An 18,245-nucleotide genomic window follows, 5' to 3' on the forward strand; every position below is an offset into this window, starting at 1 on the left:
GCTCATGAGAACCACAGCTTCCAGCTAACTAGAAAAATAATTTCTTTATACGTATCTGCCTCTCTCCCCCTGTTGTTTGAAGGACAACTCCACCAAAATTTTAATATTGGGTGGGTAACAACAGGCTGAATCACTTGATTTTGTAATTCCTGTGGAAGTCTGTCATAACTACAGTAGGAGTTTTGTTGGACATCTCACACCATTAGTCCCTAACAGCCATAGAAATCACTAAAGTATCAGTCAGTCTTTAAATAGACCAAATTTAGCTGTTGAATTATTAAATATTAATTCCAAAACTGCTTCCCTGCTGGCAAGTTATCATGGCTAATCTCAAGCATGTGCTAGAGGTGCACCAAATGGAAATTTTTGTACCGAAACCAAAATTAGCCAAAATCTACAGTGTTAAAAAAAAAAAATACTGTATATATTTTTATATACGGTATAGTTGAATTAAATTAAACTTTTTATTAATATCTTAAATTTAAATGAATATGAATTTTTTGCCGGCCATTACTGGCACCTTTCGCGGAAGAAGAGCCCAAGAAATATGTATCCCTTTAAATTCTATGCATGTCTTCACACTGGTCCGTTGCGCTTCCGTTGGTGTTAAAAATACTGCTTGCTGCATCTCTGGTCAGTTTAAAAAAAAAAAAAAAAAAAACTCACCTCCCGTTGAAATGCATTAACCACTTAAGCCCCGGAAGATTTTACCCCCTTCCTGACCAGGCCCTATTTTGTGATTCTGCACTGCGTGACTTTAACGGACAATTGCGCGGTCGTGCGACGCTGTACCTAAACTAATTTGAAGTCCTTTTTTTCCCCACAAACAGAGCTTTCTTTTGGTGGTATTTGATCACCTGTGCGATTTTTTTTGATCATGCGCTATAAACAAAAAAAGAGCGAATATTTTGCAAAAATAACAATATTTTTCAAATTTTTTTTATATGAAACCCCCCCCCCCCCCCCCCAAAAAAAAAATGTAAAAATCTAAATTTTTTAACATTTTAGGCCAATTAGTTTTCTGTTACATATGTTGGGTAAAAAAAAAAAAAAATCGCAATAAGCTTATTTGCTTATAAGCTTGGTTTGCGCAAAAGTTATTGCGTTTACTAACTAAGGGAAAGATTTTTGCCATTTTTATTGTTTTTTTTTTTTTTAAACGAGTAATGGCGGTGATCTGCGGTTTTTTTTGCGGGACTGCGAGATTGCGGCGGACAGATCGGACCCTTGATTGACATTTTTGACACGTTTGGGGGTACCAGTGACATTACTATAGTAATCAGTGCTATACATATGCAATGTTACTGTAAAAATTACACTGGCAGGGAAAGGGTTAACTTCATTGGAGAAGGAGGGGTTAAGTGTGTCCCTAGGGGCCTGCTTCTAACTGTGAAGAGATGTGGCTTGTTGTGTAACTACAGAGATATACGATCCTACATAGCAGGACCGTATGATCTCTGCACTTACACAAGGGAGAATGACAGGCGGCTTTGTTTACATTAGCCGCCTGCCTTTATCCCTCTGTAACGGACGATTGCGAGTGACCGGTGGCGCGTGCTCGCCCCCTATTGGCTCGCAGGCGAGTGACGTACCCATACTTCACTTTGCCTGCACGGGGCTGACCGCCGCAGTATATATGTACTTGCGGCGGTCGGCAAGTGTTTAAAAAATTAGCAATAATGCATCAATAATGCACCAGTGTTACGTTTATGATGTGGTCTTTAAGTCACATGGTCTATGAAAAACAAATCATAAGCATAGTAAAACGTGACAAAACCGCGTGTGTTTTTGGCACCAGTATTGGCACCTTTTTATCTAATTGGCAAAATGCCAATAAAGATTTTTGTAAGATCTTATCGTAAAATCTTTTTCTCTGATGTCCATCGACAGACGCAGCCTCATTTTCATGAGCCGAGTGGGTTATGCTGCCACCTGCAGGAGTAGTCTAGGCAGTACTTTAGTATAAAGCTCTTAACATATACAAGCCCACGGGGCTGTCCCTCCAGGCATAACCCCCCCTGCCACAGCCCAGCACATCAGTTTAGTTGCAAGCAGTGAAGACAAAAGAACCATCCCCAATCAGAGGGGCGGGTGCTGTTTCTGTCGATGGACATCAGAGAAAAAGATTTTATGGTAAGATCTTACAAAAATCGTATTTTCTCTATCGTTCATCGACAGACGCAGCCTAATCTTCATGAGCGGAGTGGGAGGTCTCAAAGCAGTACAGGCATGAGGGGTGGGAAAAATGCAACCAGACAGTAACGTCAACTCCAAGAGGCTGAACCTAGCCAACCGGGCAACATGGAGCTCAACCAAACAACAGGAGCTCACCTGGGCAAAAGACCCCTAAGAGAATAATAAAAAAAACATTCCCTTATGAAACAGCAGCCTGCAAAACCTTGCGGCCAAAAGAGGCATCCGAAGAGGCCAACTAATCCATCTTGTAAAATTTGGCAAAGGTGTGCACAGACGACCAAATCGCTGCCTTACAAACTTGTATAACAGAGGCCTGGTGGTGAAAAGCCCAAGAGGCACTCAGCGCTCTAGTAGAATGCACCTTCACAGGTAAAGGAGTACCCTGAGACCCTTGAGTGAACAAGCCTGAACAACCGTCTGCCTGATCCATCTCGAAATGGTAGCAGCGGACGCAGCCAAACCTTTGCGAGGAATGTCTCAAAGGACAAAGAGAGTCCGACTTCCTGAAGGACTCAGTAACCGTCAGATAAACCCTTATCACCCAAACCACAATCAGAGAGTGCAAGGCAACTTCTTTGGGATGTTTAGGCTGAGGACATAAGGAAGGCAACACAATGTCTTCAGTCAGGTGAATATCCGACACCACCTTAGGAAGAAAAGACGGATTAGGTCAGAGGACCACCAAATAATGTGAATGACAGGACAGCGCCGCCAACTCAGAGACTCTGCGAGCAGAAGTGATAGCCCCTAGGAAGGCAACCTTCTGTGACAAAGAAAGCAGAGAAATCTCCCTAATATTTTCAAAAGGAGGCTTTTGAAGAACAGACAAAACCGAATTAAGATCACACGGCAGTAACAGGGATCTGCATGGAGGAGCCAGATGACGCACCCCCTGAATGAAAGTGTGAATCAAACTATTAGTAGCCAACGGACGTTGGAAGTAAATAGCCAAGGCCGACACCTGGCCCTTGATAGTGCCCAACGCCAAGCGCTGCTCAAACCCTTTTTGTTAAAAAGGCCAAAACCCTAGCTATAGAGAACAAGCGAGGGTGCAGCTGCAGCGATCACACCATGAAATATACGATTTCAATGTACGATGATAGATCTTCCTAGATATCGACTTAAAAAGGGTAGGAATCACAGAATCAGAGAGACCTCTATCCCTCAACACCTTGCTTTCAACAGCCAAGTCATTAAGACCAGCGACCGTAAAGCAGGATGGAAGATCGGGTTCTTGAGATAGTAGGTCTTCCCGCATGGGAAGACGCCATTGAGGATCCACAACCATTTTTACCAGCTCTGCGTACCAAGACCACCGAGGCCAGTCTGGTGCCATCAGAACGACCGGAATACCTTCCATCGTCACCCTGCGAAGAAACCTTGGCAGGAGAAATAGCGGAGGGAAGGCATATATCAGGCGATACTGACTCCAAGGAGCCACCAGAGTGTCTGTGGCATTGGCCAGAGGATCCCGAGACCTGGCCACAAACCTCTAAACTTTCCTGTTGAGGCGAGACGTAAAACAGGTCTACCTCCAGAGTCCCCCACCGGACACACAGGAGGTGAAACACCTCCGGATGCAGGGACCACTCCCCCTGATCCAACACCTGATGACTCAGATAGTCCACCTGCCAATACTCTACACCCGGGATGTGGACTGCAGAAAGAGCCAGAACATTGTGTTCCGCCCACACTAGAATCTCGGCCACCTCCTTGGCTGCCAGGGCGCCACCTTGATGATTGATGTAAGCCACGGCCGTGGCATTGTCTGACTGGACTCTAACCGACTCGTCCAGGGAAGCAGGCAGAGCTTGATCGCTCTCTCAGCTCCCGAATATTGATCAGCAAGGAAGATCTTCCGTTGCCCAAGTCCCCTGGGCACAGGACTTCCCTAGCACTCCACCCCAGCCTGACCGGCTGGTGTCTGTGGTGACCACTATCCAAAACACCGCCAGGAAGGACTTGCCTTGGCACAGGACAGGTGACTGGAGCTACCAAGAGAGCCGACTTTGTGAGATGACTCAACCAAATCTTCTGGTCCAGTGACCAAGGATCTCGGTTCCATTTTGACAGAATCTCTTTCTACAACTGTCTCGTATCAGCCTGAGCAAACGGGACCACTTTGAAGGTCGAGACCATCAGACCCAGGGCCCTCACGCAAGCCTGCCAGGATGACTGATCGGCCTCCATCAGCAACAGGACCGCCCTTTGCAACTTCTGAAGCTTGTCCAAATTAGGGAAGACCCTTGCCAGAGCAGAGTCGAGGATCAGCCCCAGATAAGTGACATGCACGGATCCAAATGGGAGACTGCTCGCAACAGGAGATTGTCCAGATATCCCACAATGGAGATACCTCACCGACGTAACAAAGCCAGCACGGAGGCAAGGACCTTGGTAAAAACTCTGGGAGCTGAGGCGAGACCAAAGGGTAACGCCACAAATTGAAAGTGCTCCTCTGCCACCGCAAAGCTGAGAAATCGCTGATGTCCCTCGAATATGGGGACGTGGAGAAACGCATCTTTGAGATCGATGGAAGCCAGAAAATCCCCCTGATTCAAAGATGCCACCATCGACTGAATGGACTCCATTCGAAACTTCTGCACCCGCACAAAGGGGTTCAGAGCCTTGAGGTCCAGGATTGGACACACTTTGCCCTAAGGTGCGTTCTCGCGCTGCAGCTGAGGACAGGTCCTCTTCACCATCTGACTGCGAGGACAGGGACCCCTCAGGTAGGGGGGCGTCCGGGGCGACCCCATCAGCCTCTGAATCAGAGGACACCTCCATAGAAGGAGAAGGCAGGGGCCATTTTCAAGTATCATCCTTTTTCATGACTAAATCCACTGTAGTCGCCAGGCTTTCCAGTGCTGCTAAAATCGCGGCCAGCGACTGTGATTCGGACTGTCCGGGAGTCGCACCGAGTGGGTCTGAAGGTGATTTCACAGTTTGGGACTCCATAATGCAATTTTCAAAAAATTATGTACTGTCGCTTTAAGACCACGCGGTTGCCACGATCTGCAGGGAACACCTGTAAACCAAACTGACAGCAGAAAGTGCAAAGATATGCCCGCAGGGACCCCAAGTACTGTACCACCTCAGACAAACCGACCTCCTGGATCTTCCACAGCATGGAGAGAAAGGCAGAAAGTGACCTCGGCTAAGCAGCAGGAAATGACTGCACAGGAAGTGATGTCGCCTGAATAAGGTTACACTGCTGAGCATAGCACCAGGGCTACACAAAGATGGATGCCCATACAAAACAATAGGAAGGTACTGGGAAAATGGCTGTCCATTACAGGTCTATGAGGAAAAAAAAAAATCACAGTGCCCACACTTAAGATGGCGGCGCCGACGGTAAACCATGCAGCTAGGGACTGACACATGAAGGCCTCAGGAACCACAACAGGGACCAAATAGCCCAAGGTACCATGTCCCCCTACCTTCAGAGCACTCCAGACACACAGCCACCACAGGGACAGGGAAGTAAAGGACACACAGATCGGGCACGGGGCAGGCCAGGGTGATCTTTTGGGAGGCACAAATCCCATTATCCCCAGGAGAGGGCCCACATCTCTCCAAGGCCAGCATGGGCAAAGGGGGTACATTTGCTCACCATTCAATGGGCTAGGTGGGCTCCGCTCCGGGCAGACTTCCTCCCACTCGAAGTGGGGGTGCTGCCAGCCGAGGGGTATGCTGCGACTCGGGGCGCTCTAGGTCGTCGCGTCCCGGCAAGGCATTCCCTTTGCAGGCTCATCCCCCACCGGAAAAGGGGGACCGTCATGGCTAGGCCTAGGTCGGAACTATAACCTGCTCACGCTCGTAGGCCAGACTGGGGGGACATAAGGTTCTAGATTATCCAGTGCGAAGCCGCAGCCGGCATCGTCTCTTGTAGATCACCAGGAAAATACTTCCCTGAATACTAGCTAGCAAGTGAGTAAAGAGAAATAAAAAGGAAAATATACTCAAAAGAAATAAAAAACTGAGAACAGAGTCCCAGCAGGAAACCTAGTTCCTACTCCTTTTCTAGGCAGAAACAAACTGATGTGCTGGGCTGTGGCAGTGGGGGTTATGCCTGGGGGGACAGCCACGTGGGCGTGTATATTTTAAAAGCTTTGTACTAACGTACTGCCTAGACTACTTCTGCAGGTGGCAGCATAACCCACTCAGCTCATGAAGATGAGGCTGCATCTGTCGATGGAAGATAGAGAAAAATCAATTTTCTGCCAATATGCTTCAACCGCCGAAATGTTCGTGCATCTCCAGTATATGCACTAACAACAATGATAATTTACTATGATCTTGCTGAAGAATTTCTCCATTCAACAGAACCTTTATTAGTAGGTCGCCACATGCTAGATTTGCTAGAAAGGACTGGACAAAATATAGACAATTTTCAAAATGTATAGTTATAAAATATAAAGGGAGGAAGATATCTCTTTAGTCCTATAATTGATCTACTCCTTAAATGTGAATTCCAGGTATGAATTTGTTTGCATAGTTACATTGGTCCAACTTGGACTAATGTAAGTTTGCATATGCCATACCTGTGGGATCCCTGCAGAAGCTGGATATCATTGTAGTAACTTCTACTACAGTGATTGTCAAGATCTCCTGGCTCCTGTGCCGTATAGTGAACACAGGTGGTAACTTGCTTGGCACGGACGCAATTTTTAAAATGCCTTGCATTTTTCGCAATGAATGAAAGGTGTGCCAAGCTGGATCTGTAACTATGCAATACAAACCATACTTGGAATTCAGCTTTAGTGGTGTCTTTATTTATCCATTCCTACTTTTAAATATGCAAATCTAATACAAAATGAATGATTAATTGTAAGGTGCACTCATAAACCGCTTTTCAGGTCTGAAACAGTTATATTGCTGAATTTGCATGAGTATCGGTGCTCGTGCAAATGCACCTATACTAAAAACCGATACCTTCAGGTTCAGTTCTTTAATTAGTCAGTGGGATTTCCCTACCGACAGCTGAAATGTATGCAAAAGAATGCGAGCAATTATCTGTTGTTAAGAAGCGGAGCCGCTGGGTCCTTAACAACCAATGAGGTTTCTGCTGCCTTCCCCGTCTTCTCTTTTCCCTCCAACTAGCTCTGCCGGGTGCCTGCCCTGCCTTCTTTCTCTCCCGCCAGCTGTAGAGGGTTAAGACAGAAGTGGCTGTCATTCTCCTACTGCTCTGTTCCAGCTGCTTCAACTGTGGGTTATCTCTCCTGCTTACTGCATCCACTCGCTCTCCTTCCCAGTGTTTGTTTCAGATAAGTTACTCTAATGCTCGTTTTCAACTTTTCAGAGCCGAAAAATCAAAGGAACAGTTTTGAAAATCTGCCGGCCGAACTATAAATTGAAAGGTTAATGTGTTTCTGGGCCGACCTGTTTGCACTAGGTATATGTGACAAACTGAATTAATTTATGTCCACTGAACGATTTATCATTCGAAATTCGGTCATTACATGATGGCACAATCGTCTGCTCTCACGGCCGATTTTTCGTTTTTCGAAGATGAGTTTGCCCGATATTTCGGCTAGTGTATGACCAGCATAACTTTGCTTGGATCTTTTCACCCCACTTCATTCCCCCCCCCCCTTCTGTCTGCACATCTTTCGCAGCACAATCCTGCAATAAGTTAGATGCTCCTTGGACCGATCTTCCTGCCCATCTCCCCATTCACTTTATCCCTTCTATTTTGATCTCTGCTCTCCACTCACATAAATCTCTACCTCATACCTTACTGCAGCCTCCTGATCTCAGCCCTGGACATTCCAAAGGAGTTCACACACCTATTTTTTTTTGTTTATTTTCACTTAAGTATTATTATAATTATTATTTTATTTACTATTATTACCACCCCTTTACCCACCTCTCTGCAATAGGTATCGGTAATTGGTATCGGCGAGAAAGTATCGGTACTTGTACTCCGTGTTTTAAAAAAATGGCATCCGTGAATCCTTATTAAAAAAAACACCAAAAAAAAAAAAAAAAAGTCCTTAGATGTTGTGACTGCAATTATTTTTTTTTTTGTCTTTAAAAATTTGCAGAAGAGATTGTTTTCTATTCATCTCCATTATATGGGGGCAGGGGAGTTGTACGTTTTCTGTAAACAGCTTTGAGGTTTTTGATTTAGCTAATGGGAAGTCACAAGAACGCTACATTTCTGGCAAGATTAACAGGTATTGTCTATACCTAAAGCAATATCAAACTTCGCTTTGTGATTTTTACCTGCAGGTAGGCTTAGAACAAAGCTTTCCTGTAGGTAAAATAAATATCTTCTAGACTTGCACAGTTTAGGAGATATCTGTTTGATAGCTGGGGATGTCACCGGCGCAGGTGTTGTAAAATTTTGTTGGACCCGTGAAAAAATCGGACCTCGTCACTTCCGGTGGACAGAGCATCACAAAACAGCTGATGGGAGTCGTCCGTGCGCATGCGCAGAAGAAATTTTTCGCGGTTTGGCAAAATTATAACAGAGAGCGGACAGCCGATTGAGAGGAGGCTGAGGTGCGACGGCTGAGATTGAGGCTGGGGTGCGACGGAGGACACAGCCGCTTCACTGAAACATTACAGGGACGGAGGCACATCTGCAGAGCTGAATAGAGGAGGCGGGCAGAGGTGCGGCCGTAATAGATGCAGGGCTTAAGCGACTCCTTCTGTTTTATTATCTTTAGTAATTATCGTATTATTTATCCTTAGGATTTCATTACATTTAGTATTTCTTATTTTGTACTATAGAAATACAAAATGCATCTATTACGGCCGCACCTCCGTCCCGCCTCCTCTATTCAGCTCTGCAGATGACGCGGCGGTGTCTTCCGTCCCACCTCAGCCCCGCCTTCTCTCAGTCAGCTGCCCGCTATGTGTTATAATTTTACCAAACCAAGATAATGTCTTGTGCGCATGCGCACTTGAGACTCCATCAGCTGTTTCATGACGTGGGACCACCGGAAGTGACGAGGTCCGATTTTTTCATGGGTCCGAGGAAATTTTAGAACACAGGCACTCTGAAGGAACGGCATACTGTGCCACGGCCGAAACTCTGGTGTGCATATGTGGGAGTGACATAATCAGGGATCAGCCATTCAAACAGCTGGAGCCCACAAACCCAGAAGGAGGGCTGGGTGAAGATGGAAGTCCTATCAGCTGTGACAGAGCGCCGCTGGAGGGCTCTGTTTCAAGGTAAGTCTTTCATAATGTGCTAGAATGGAATGTATACTAGCATAATATGATATTACCTTCGTACTAAAATAACACTCTTCCAGACCCGCAAAGTGGTCAAGTACATTTTCTGTTTGATTTTCCTTGCAAAAGGAAAACATGTAGGATGTCCAATTCAAATTTACTTTTCACATCATAAGCAGTCTAAGTCCAGTTCCTTCCTAGGACATTCAATTTTATTCCACTTTGAACAAAGGCTACTGCCAAGAAAAATGTGTATAGGCCCTTATATATGAAAAGGGTGTTTAAAAGAATATTGGGTTACCTATAAAATATTTAACTTCCAATTGCCATTACTGTAGTGCACAGTTGAAAATTGAACATGGTCTCTGACTGGTTGCAAAAGGAAATTATTTTGTTAGCATAAGTTTCATACATCGGCCTCCTAAAGCAAACACACCACATCCTGCTATTCCACTTACTCTGCCAAGATTTCAGAGAGAGTACCAAAAAAATATCACCTGAAAAGATTTCAGAGACTTAAAACGATTGATATAGCATGATGGTAGAGCTGGGGTAGAAGGTACCAAGTCCAGCCCTTCAAGAAATTTTTTTTTTTTTTTTAATTGTTTAGACAAGCAATGCAGTTATTAGTTGAAGAAAGGAAAGGATTAGTATGAACACATTAGACCAGTGGAGTGCCTAGAGATAATCATGTGAATCACAAATTTCCATATACACAATACATGCACAAACCAAAAACAGTACTCCAAACAAGCAAAGCATGAAAGTCCAGTAGACCTACTTTAGAAGTGGGTTTAATAAGAGCCATTTAATTGACTGCTGGATTTATATGGAGCCAAATCTTATCAGAACTAAGAAGAAGATAAATATCTGATTTAGAGAAAACTTCCTGCACAAGCTCATTGCCAAAAAAACACAATCAGCCTCTATTCATCCTGATATGGCCAGTTACAAAATATAATGTTATAACACAGAAGTGTTTTTTTTAGAGCAAAAATGGAGTGGTCACCAAATCTACACTATAAATTACTAAACTCTACCAAAAAAAAGCTATTTGCCCTGTAAAAAAATAGTTTGCTTGTTTTGCAATTGGTCCAGCGTTTCAGTTATCTTAGTTAAAGCTGAATTCTAGGCAAATATAAAAGACACAATGTAATGCAACTCTGTACTCATTATGCATAATTAGTCTTTATTTATTTTGTAAGAAAGCAGTGTAAGTACAGCTCAGAGAGGGGGCAAGAGAGGTAGAACCAAGCACGGAGCCAAGCATGTGTGCTGCAGGGGCTTACTGATGGAGGAGCACAGAGTGGCAGAGATACTGCTTCTGTCCTGTCACAGGACAAGGATCTGGAAGTGAAACTGCAGCAGAAAAAGATCAGGTTCCCTCCTGTCCTAGACAGGGTTGTGCTGTGGGGCAGAGCTGTGTAAATCATGGGAATGGAAGGACAAAAATGCAAATTCTTTTTACAGGTAAAACAGCTTGCTCTCATGTATTTCATTTATGTATTTAGTAGCTTGCCTGGAGTTCAGCTTTACTATACATAGGCATTTATAGACAATACTGTGAGTTCATATAGATTTACTGGTCCTTTCATGACAGTTCATTAACATGCTATGTCTTCTGCCACTTATTTTTATGTACAGCTGCAGATATGTAACCCCAGATACGTAAAATACATGCAAAGTCACTATTTGACAAAGCAGAGGTATATAAAGGAGACCTATACTCAAAAGTTATTAAATTTATAAAAAAGTAATAGAATTTTTGTAAGAACTTACCAAAAAATTATTTTCTCTGAGTCCTCTGACAGTTGCCGCCAGTTCAGTTAGCCTTCACGAGTGGGTAATGCGCCTCTCTGCAGGAGCAGGCTAGGCAGTGAAAAGGTTAAACAAAAGCCTTTACACATAACACACCTCTAGGGGGGTGTTCCTCAGCTATTACCCATCAGTCACTAGGAGCTTCTCTTCAGTTTTGTAGCAAGCAATACATGAAGACTATCAACCCCAAAAAGAAGAGGGGTGGGGGCGGAGACTGTCAGAGGACTCCGAGAAAATTATTTTACGGTAAGTTCTTACAAAAATTCTATTTTCTCTTACATCCTCTGGCAGTCGCTGCCCGTTCAGTAAGCCTTCACGAGTGGGATGTCCCAAAGCAGTGCAAGTGTGAGGGGTGGGAAGACGCAACCAAAGAAAAGGCAACGTGCAACCAGGCCAGAGTGAAAAAACTGAGCCAACAGGGCAACAAAAGCTCAACAGGAGCCAACCCTGGACAAATACACCCCAAGAAGAGACAGAAAAACACATCTCTGCAAAACAACTGCCACGCACAAAACTTTGCGGCCAAAGGAAGCATCCTAGGATGCCAGTACATCAAGTCAGTAGAATTTTGTGAAAGGGCGCACAAACGACCATGTCGCCGCTACGCACACCTTAGCCGCAGGAAGCCTGATGGCGGAAAGACCAAGAGGCAATGATGGCTCTAGTAGAACGTGCCCTCACAGGAAAAGGAGGCACCGGAGCCTATAGTGAAGAGGCCCAAAAAAAAAGTCTGTCCTATCCAAACCGGAAGAAACTGCAGTGGACGCAGCCGAACGCTTCCGAGGACCCTCGGAAGGACAAACAGGTAATCAGACTTCCCAAAAGACTCCGTGGCAGACAGGCAAAAACCTGATCGCCCGGACCACATGCAAGGAACACAGGACAAAGTCCTTGGGACGCTTGGGCTTCGTCCAAGGCGGAAGCAACGGAAGAAACAACGATAAGGTGGAAAGCAGACACCATCGCAGGAAGAAAAGACTGAGTGGGTCGCCGGACCACGTTATTCCTAGAAAACTAAAAAAGAAAGCGACCGGCAAGACCGAGTCACCAATACCGACAATCTGCAAACAGAGGTGACAGCCACCAGAAAAGCAACTTCCTGGGACAACACAGGCAGAGCTGGTTCTCTGATGTCCTCAAAGGGAGGCCGTTGTAAGAAAAATGGACAAAAAACCAAAGTCAGTCCCTACGGAAGCAAAGGAGCCTTCGGCGGAGGAGCAAGATGACGCACCCCTTGAGTAAAGGTACGAAACAAGGAATTAGTCGCCAAGGGACGCTGGAAGAAAACCGGGAAAGGCTGACAACTGACCCACGACCGTGCCCAGCACCAAGCGCTGATCCACACCTTCCTGCTCCCTTCAAAAAGGAGCGGGGATGAAACCCTTGTGACTCTCACCAGGCAATATACACTTTCCAGGTGCGATGATACATTTTCCTAGAGGTAGCTTTCCTAGCCTTCAATAAGGTAGGAATGACAGCATTCGAGATACCCTTGTCTCTCAAGACTTGGCTTTCAACAGCCACACCGTCAAAGCCAGAGATTGTAAAACAGGATGGAAAAATCGGCCCTTGAGACAAAAGATCGTCTCTCAGCAGAAGCCGCCAGGGAGGCTCGATGACCATCTGCACGATGTCTGCGTACCAAAACCGACGTGGCCAGTCTGGGGCCACCAGAATGACGTGCAGCCGTTCCTACGCCAACCTGCGGGGGAACCTGGATAACAGTTGAATCGGAGGGAAGGCATAAAATCAGCCGATACCGGTGCCAAGGCACCACCAACGCGTCCGTGGCATCCGCCAGAGGATGGCGGGTTTAGGCCACGAACCTTCCCACCTTTTTGTGGAGACAGGACGTGAACAGATCCACATCCGGAGTCCCCCACCGGGCACACAGGAGGTAAAACACCACCGGATGCAGAGACCATTCTCTCTGGTCCAGGGTCTGGCGACTCAGATAGTCCGCCTTCCAGTTCTTCACACCTGGAATGTGAACGGCTAAAATCGCCGGAATGTGCGTCTCGGCCCAAGAGAGGATCTCGGCCACTTCCTTGGCCGCCTGGGCACTCTTGGTGCCCCCTTGGCAAGAATCTCTGCTTGCAGAGTTCTTGTGTCAAATTGAGCAAATGGGATCGATTTGAAACCACCAAGGCCCAGGGACCGCATGCAGGCCCGTAGAGAGGAGAGATCGTTGTTTCTGAGGGACCTGATCTAGCCCTGCTGGGTCCGGAGTTTGTCCTCCGGGAAAAAAGACTTTCGCCTGAGCGGAGTCCAGGACCATCACCAGGTGCGGGAGGTGAACCGAAGGAGTCAGAACCGACTTCTGGAAGGTGACGATCCACCCGAACTCCTTGAGCATCTGAACCGTGATCGACAGATGGTTCGTCAAGGTGGCACACAAGCTCGACCATGACAGGAGGTCGTCCAGATAACCGAGGAAGCAATCCCCTTTAAACGCAGTAAAGCCAGCACCGTAGCCAAAACCTTGGTGAAGACCCAGGGAGCCAAAGCGAGACAGAAGGGCAACGCCACAAACTGATAATGCTCCTCTGCCACCGCGAAGCAGTGAATGGACTGGCACAATACATCCTTGGGCGAGAAGATCTTGAAACGCCCCCTTGAGATCTTTGAAACGATCGGGAGTCAGATGGAGATTTGATGGAAAGAACCTGTCTGCGGGGCGAGATCGAAACTCGATCTTGTACCCTGAACTAATCAGTTCGTGAACCCACCTGTCCTGAATTCGGGACAACCAGGGTTCCTGGAAACAACGCAAACGTCCCCCCACCCCTGAAATGGGTGAGGGCATCCCTTCAGGAAGAGGCGGCCTGATCGGCCTAGGGCTAACCTGACCATGGCTTCTTGTGACCACCTGAGGTCTTGAAGGATTTCCCGTTATCCTGTGCCTTAAATGGCACGAAAGGACCTCTGATGAGCCTTATAAGAAGGGCCCCGCCTAGCACGGGGCGATTTTCCCTTTGAGGCTCGGGGCAAAAGAGTACTCTTGCCCCCCGTAAGCCCCTTGAACAACGAATCCAGAGTGTCCCCAAAAGGACAACTACCCACATAAGGGACATCAGACACAGTCTTCTTGGAAGCGTGGTCAGCCGACCAGCTGTTCAGCCAAATAATGCGGCAGATCGCAACCCAACCGCAGACAGCCGTGCAACCCAGGGAGCCACGTCCAAGGCCACTTCACACAGGTGCATCATGGCCTGGGTCACTTGATCCACCATGTCCAGGGCAGCCGGAGATACTGACTCTGCCACCAATGTGCGCCTAAACGCCCAGGACCATTCTGTGACAGCTTGAGAAACCATCACCGAAGCGAACACAGGCTTGAGCAGGGAGCCAGCCACCAAATATATGTGGCGGGAAGCGTCCCCACACAGCTATCCGCCGGATCCTTAAACACCGGGGAGTCCTCCACGGGCATCAAGGTAGATTTATTTAGTCTAGAAACAGTGTGGTCCACCTTAGGTGACACCGTCCAACGATTATCAACAGGATCCGCAAAGGGATAACGGCATTTAAACAGCTTGGGCACCGCCAGCATATGCTTGATGCAACGCCATTGGTCGTTCATGGTTTCGTGAAACACCTCGGGGCAGGGGAAAACCTGACCCGACTTCTGGGCTTTGCGGGACCCGAAGGAAACCCGCTTACCTGACAGGGAGGGCTCATCATCAAGATTTAAAGTCTCCTTAATGGAGCTAATAAGTGCATCCACCGCAGCGCGTTCCCGCGCCTCCGTAGAGGAAGACTCTTCCTCCTCCCCACCTGAATGTGAGGACTAGGACCCCTCAGGGGAGACATTGTCCGTGGCAACCAAATCAGGCTCTGAGTCAAAAGACTGAGAGGGCACAGGCCATGTTTGAGAAGTGTGTTCAGACATCAGCAGATCCATTTTGGAAGCCAGTCGCAAGAGCAGCAGATAATGAGGCCATGGAAGAGGATTCAGGAGTTCCTGAAGCACCAACCAGGTCTGTGGGGAATTTGCCATATTGGGACTCCATATTAGTAATAAAAAAATTTAAGCACGCTGGCCCTTTAAAACGGCGGTTCCCACGGACCCCCACCGTAAACTGCACCACCTGTGGAGACCCTTCAGAAACAGCAATAGCCACAAAAAGAAACAGTTTTTACAGGAAAATGCTCGAGAAAACAGTTAAAATCACCCCACAGTGTCTGTACTTGCCACACGCTGCTGCAGTGAAAATGAGAGAAAGGAGGAAGTGACCTCACGCACATAGAGACCTATGCACGCCCTAAGCCACAAACAAATGGTGCCTGATGAAAGTCTATGGGAGGAAGCACAGCAAAATAGCTGCCGCCCTTACAAGGCGGGTGCCCATACCGAAAATGGCGCCCGATCTGCGCCAAAACGATGAGCTAAAATGGCTGCTGCCCACACAGTGAGACCCAAACAGCCTGCCCTCACCCAAAATGGCGGCCGCACCACCGGGATGTATTAAGCCCTCACACTCCCCAGTCAAGGCAGTATGCACCGCAGACAGCCCCTAGCAGGGGCAGGGAGGAAGGGGGCCGTACCATACGGCCAGGAGGGGGTTACCACAGAAGCCACCATGTACTGCCATCCCCTAAGAGTGGGCCCAAAGAACACCCCCACAGATAAAAGCCCCCTTTTTGGGACCCAGGGGTAGTAGCACTCCCCAGTCCAGCGAACGCGGGCACCACTCTGATACGGAACACCTCCCACCCTGAATGAGGGTGCAGTCAGCCAGGAAGGATGCTAGTAACTTACGGGCGTTCCGGAGTTGAGACATACCGGCGAAGAGGGGCACTGTCGTTGCGAGGCCAGGGTGCACCAATGACCTGCGACGCTCGGTGGCAGGCTGGGACCCCATAAGGATCTCTATTATCCAGTGCGAGGCCCAGCTCTGCTGTCGCTTGTAGTCCTCCAGGAATTCCCTGACTAACTAGCGATAGTGAGTGAAATAAAAAGCTATTTTCAAAGAAAAAGACACTTTTCAAGAAAAAAATATAAAGAAACTGAGACACTAGGTCCCAGCAGGGAAGACCTAGCCTACTCCTAACGCTAGGCAGCATAAAACTGAAGAGCAGCTCCTAGTTGCCCTAGAGGTGTGTTATGTGTAAAGGCTTTTGTTTGTTAACCTTTTACTGCCTAGCCTGCTCCTGCAGAGAGGCGCATTACCCACTCGTGAAGGCTAACTGAACGGGCGGCGACTGCCAGAGGACGCATGAGAAATATAGATTTCTATATAATACACTGTATATCTATCTAATTAATACTCAGGCATCAATAATTATGTGTATGAGAAAAACAAAGTATAAAAACTGAACTGCCATGTAGCCGGTCTCTTGGCATTCCAATTTAAGGTCGAGTGATCTCAAACTGGCATTAGATTCCTTGACACACAGCAGATCTATGAAAATCCCAATGACAATTTGTATGAAAAGCATATTCTCCCATAAACCAAAAGCACCAGAGTGCATGTTTGGTTTTCAAACCAACCTGAGCTGTAGAATTGACATGGTAATTTTCTTTTGAGCACACTTTTTCACACATCAGCTTCTACGATAGAACACAATGTTGACATCAGCGCACAATGGCAGCCGCAACGCGTTTTGCTTGGGACCCGAAAAACAGACTTCTAACAATTTTCACGTGTTTCCTCACTTTGTCTGTCCCAACCTCCCTGTTTGATTTTGGGGTAAAGCAATAGGCTCAAGTTAAAGATGGCCCCACCATCAACACACACCAACCATACCTTTCTTTCACCTCCCTGCTACTCTGGTGTAAGCTTTACACAGAACTGAGGAGTCTTTTCCCCACGTGAGACTGAGGGAAGTCTGAGGGGCCAATTACCAAATCCAGTAATTCCAAATGGAAGGGAGGATAGTAAGTCAGATATCCCCCCTATTCCTCCAAGTCCTGGGTGCCAAATGGATAAGTGGAGGAACAAAGGCAAGGTATGTGGAGCTTGGTACTGTGGCAGTTTATGTTGTTCTTTTTTTTTTTTTTTTTAATCTCCAGCAAAAATGTTTTTAAGTTTTGGCTAAAAAAGTTTTTTTTTCTTGTTTTTTAATCAAATTGGGGAAGGATCAGAAACTGTTGGTGTTTAAGGCTGTCCATCTTTCCAAGTAACAACCATTCCTTTCCTTCTTGTCTTAGTTGTCACTGAAAGTAGCAGGACATCTTCCCAATTCTTAGAAACTGATATTATAAAAAACAGTATGGGTGTAGCTGTTGGTAAACCTTTACTAGTATAGTTACATAATTGACAGCTACATAGAATTTCTCTAAAGCAGAAGCTACATAGTAAAATAAAAAGTGCTCCGTACTCAATTTTTGCCAAAGGGGGTTATCATAAACAGTGTGTTTGAATAAAAATAGTGGCAGAAGGCACGTAACAGATCTAAAGATCCCGTGTTGCTTATTTTACTTAGCATAGTAGGCTATAATAAAAGGACATTCAAAACCTGATAATCCAAAGAACAGCACATGTAATTAATGTGTTTCCCCCTGGTGATGTAGCCTTCCTTGCCTCATCTGATGCACCTGTTGCTGACCTTACTCTAAAACAGCCTTTCTCAAGCTTTCTATAATGGGGGAACCATTGAATTAGCCTTCAGGTCTCCAGAAAAACCCACAATAAATTATACCCACAGCTCATTGTAAATAGGAAGATCAGTAGGTTGTATAGAGTTTTAAACAAAGAAATTAAAATTGTAGTGACCCCTTACATTAGTGGTCAGTGTAGGCTAAAGATCAATTTACTACTGCTCTCTCCTGCAGGAACCCCTCACAACCTCTGGAGAAACCCTCCAGGGTTCCACAAAGCTCTGGTTGAGAAAGGCTGCTCAAAAGAGTCAAACTGTAAGCCCCCGTTCACACTAAGGCGACCTGTGTGGCGACCTGGTCGCCTCACAGGTCGCCGTAGGTCGCCTCCCATAGGGAAGCTGCGGACCCGTTCTAATAGGAGCGACACAAGTCACTCCGACTTAGAAAAAGGGTCCGGAGCTTCTTTGGGGTGACCAGGAGGCGACCGCCATAGACTTCAATGTTA

The 18,245-nt window shown here is 46.5% G+C and overlaps 1 protein-coding gene across 4 annotated transcripts in view; it reads right to left on the reverse strand.

Moving 5' to 3' along the window:
- The window catches only part of LOC309553276 (protein Wiz-like), a 178,058-nt gene that overhangs the window by 31,895 nt on the left and 127,918 nt on the right, over nt 1-18,245 (reverse strand). The window lies entirely within an intron of this gene.

Source organism: Pelophylax lessonae, assembly GCF_965119305.1.
Source record: "Pelophylax lessonae genome assembly, chromosome: 4".
Classification (NCBI taxonomy): domain Eukaryota; kingdom Metazoa; phylum Chordata; class Amphibia; order Anura; family Ranidae; genus Pelophylax; species Pelophylax lessonae.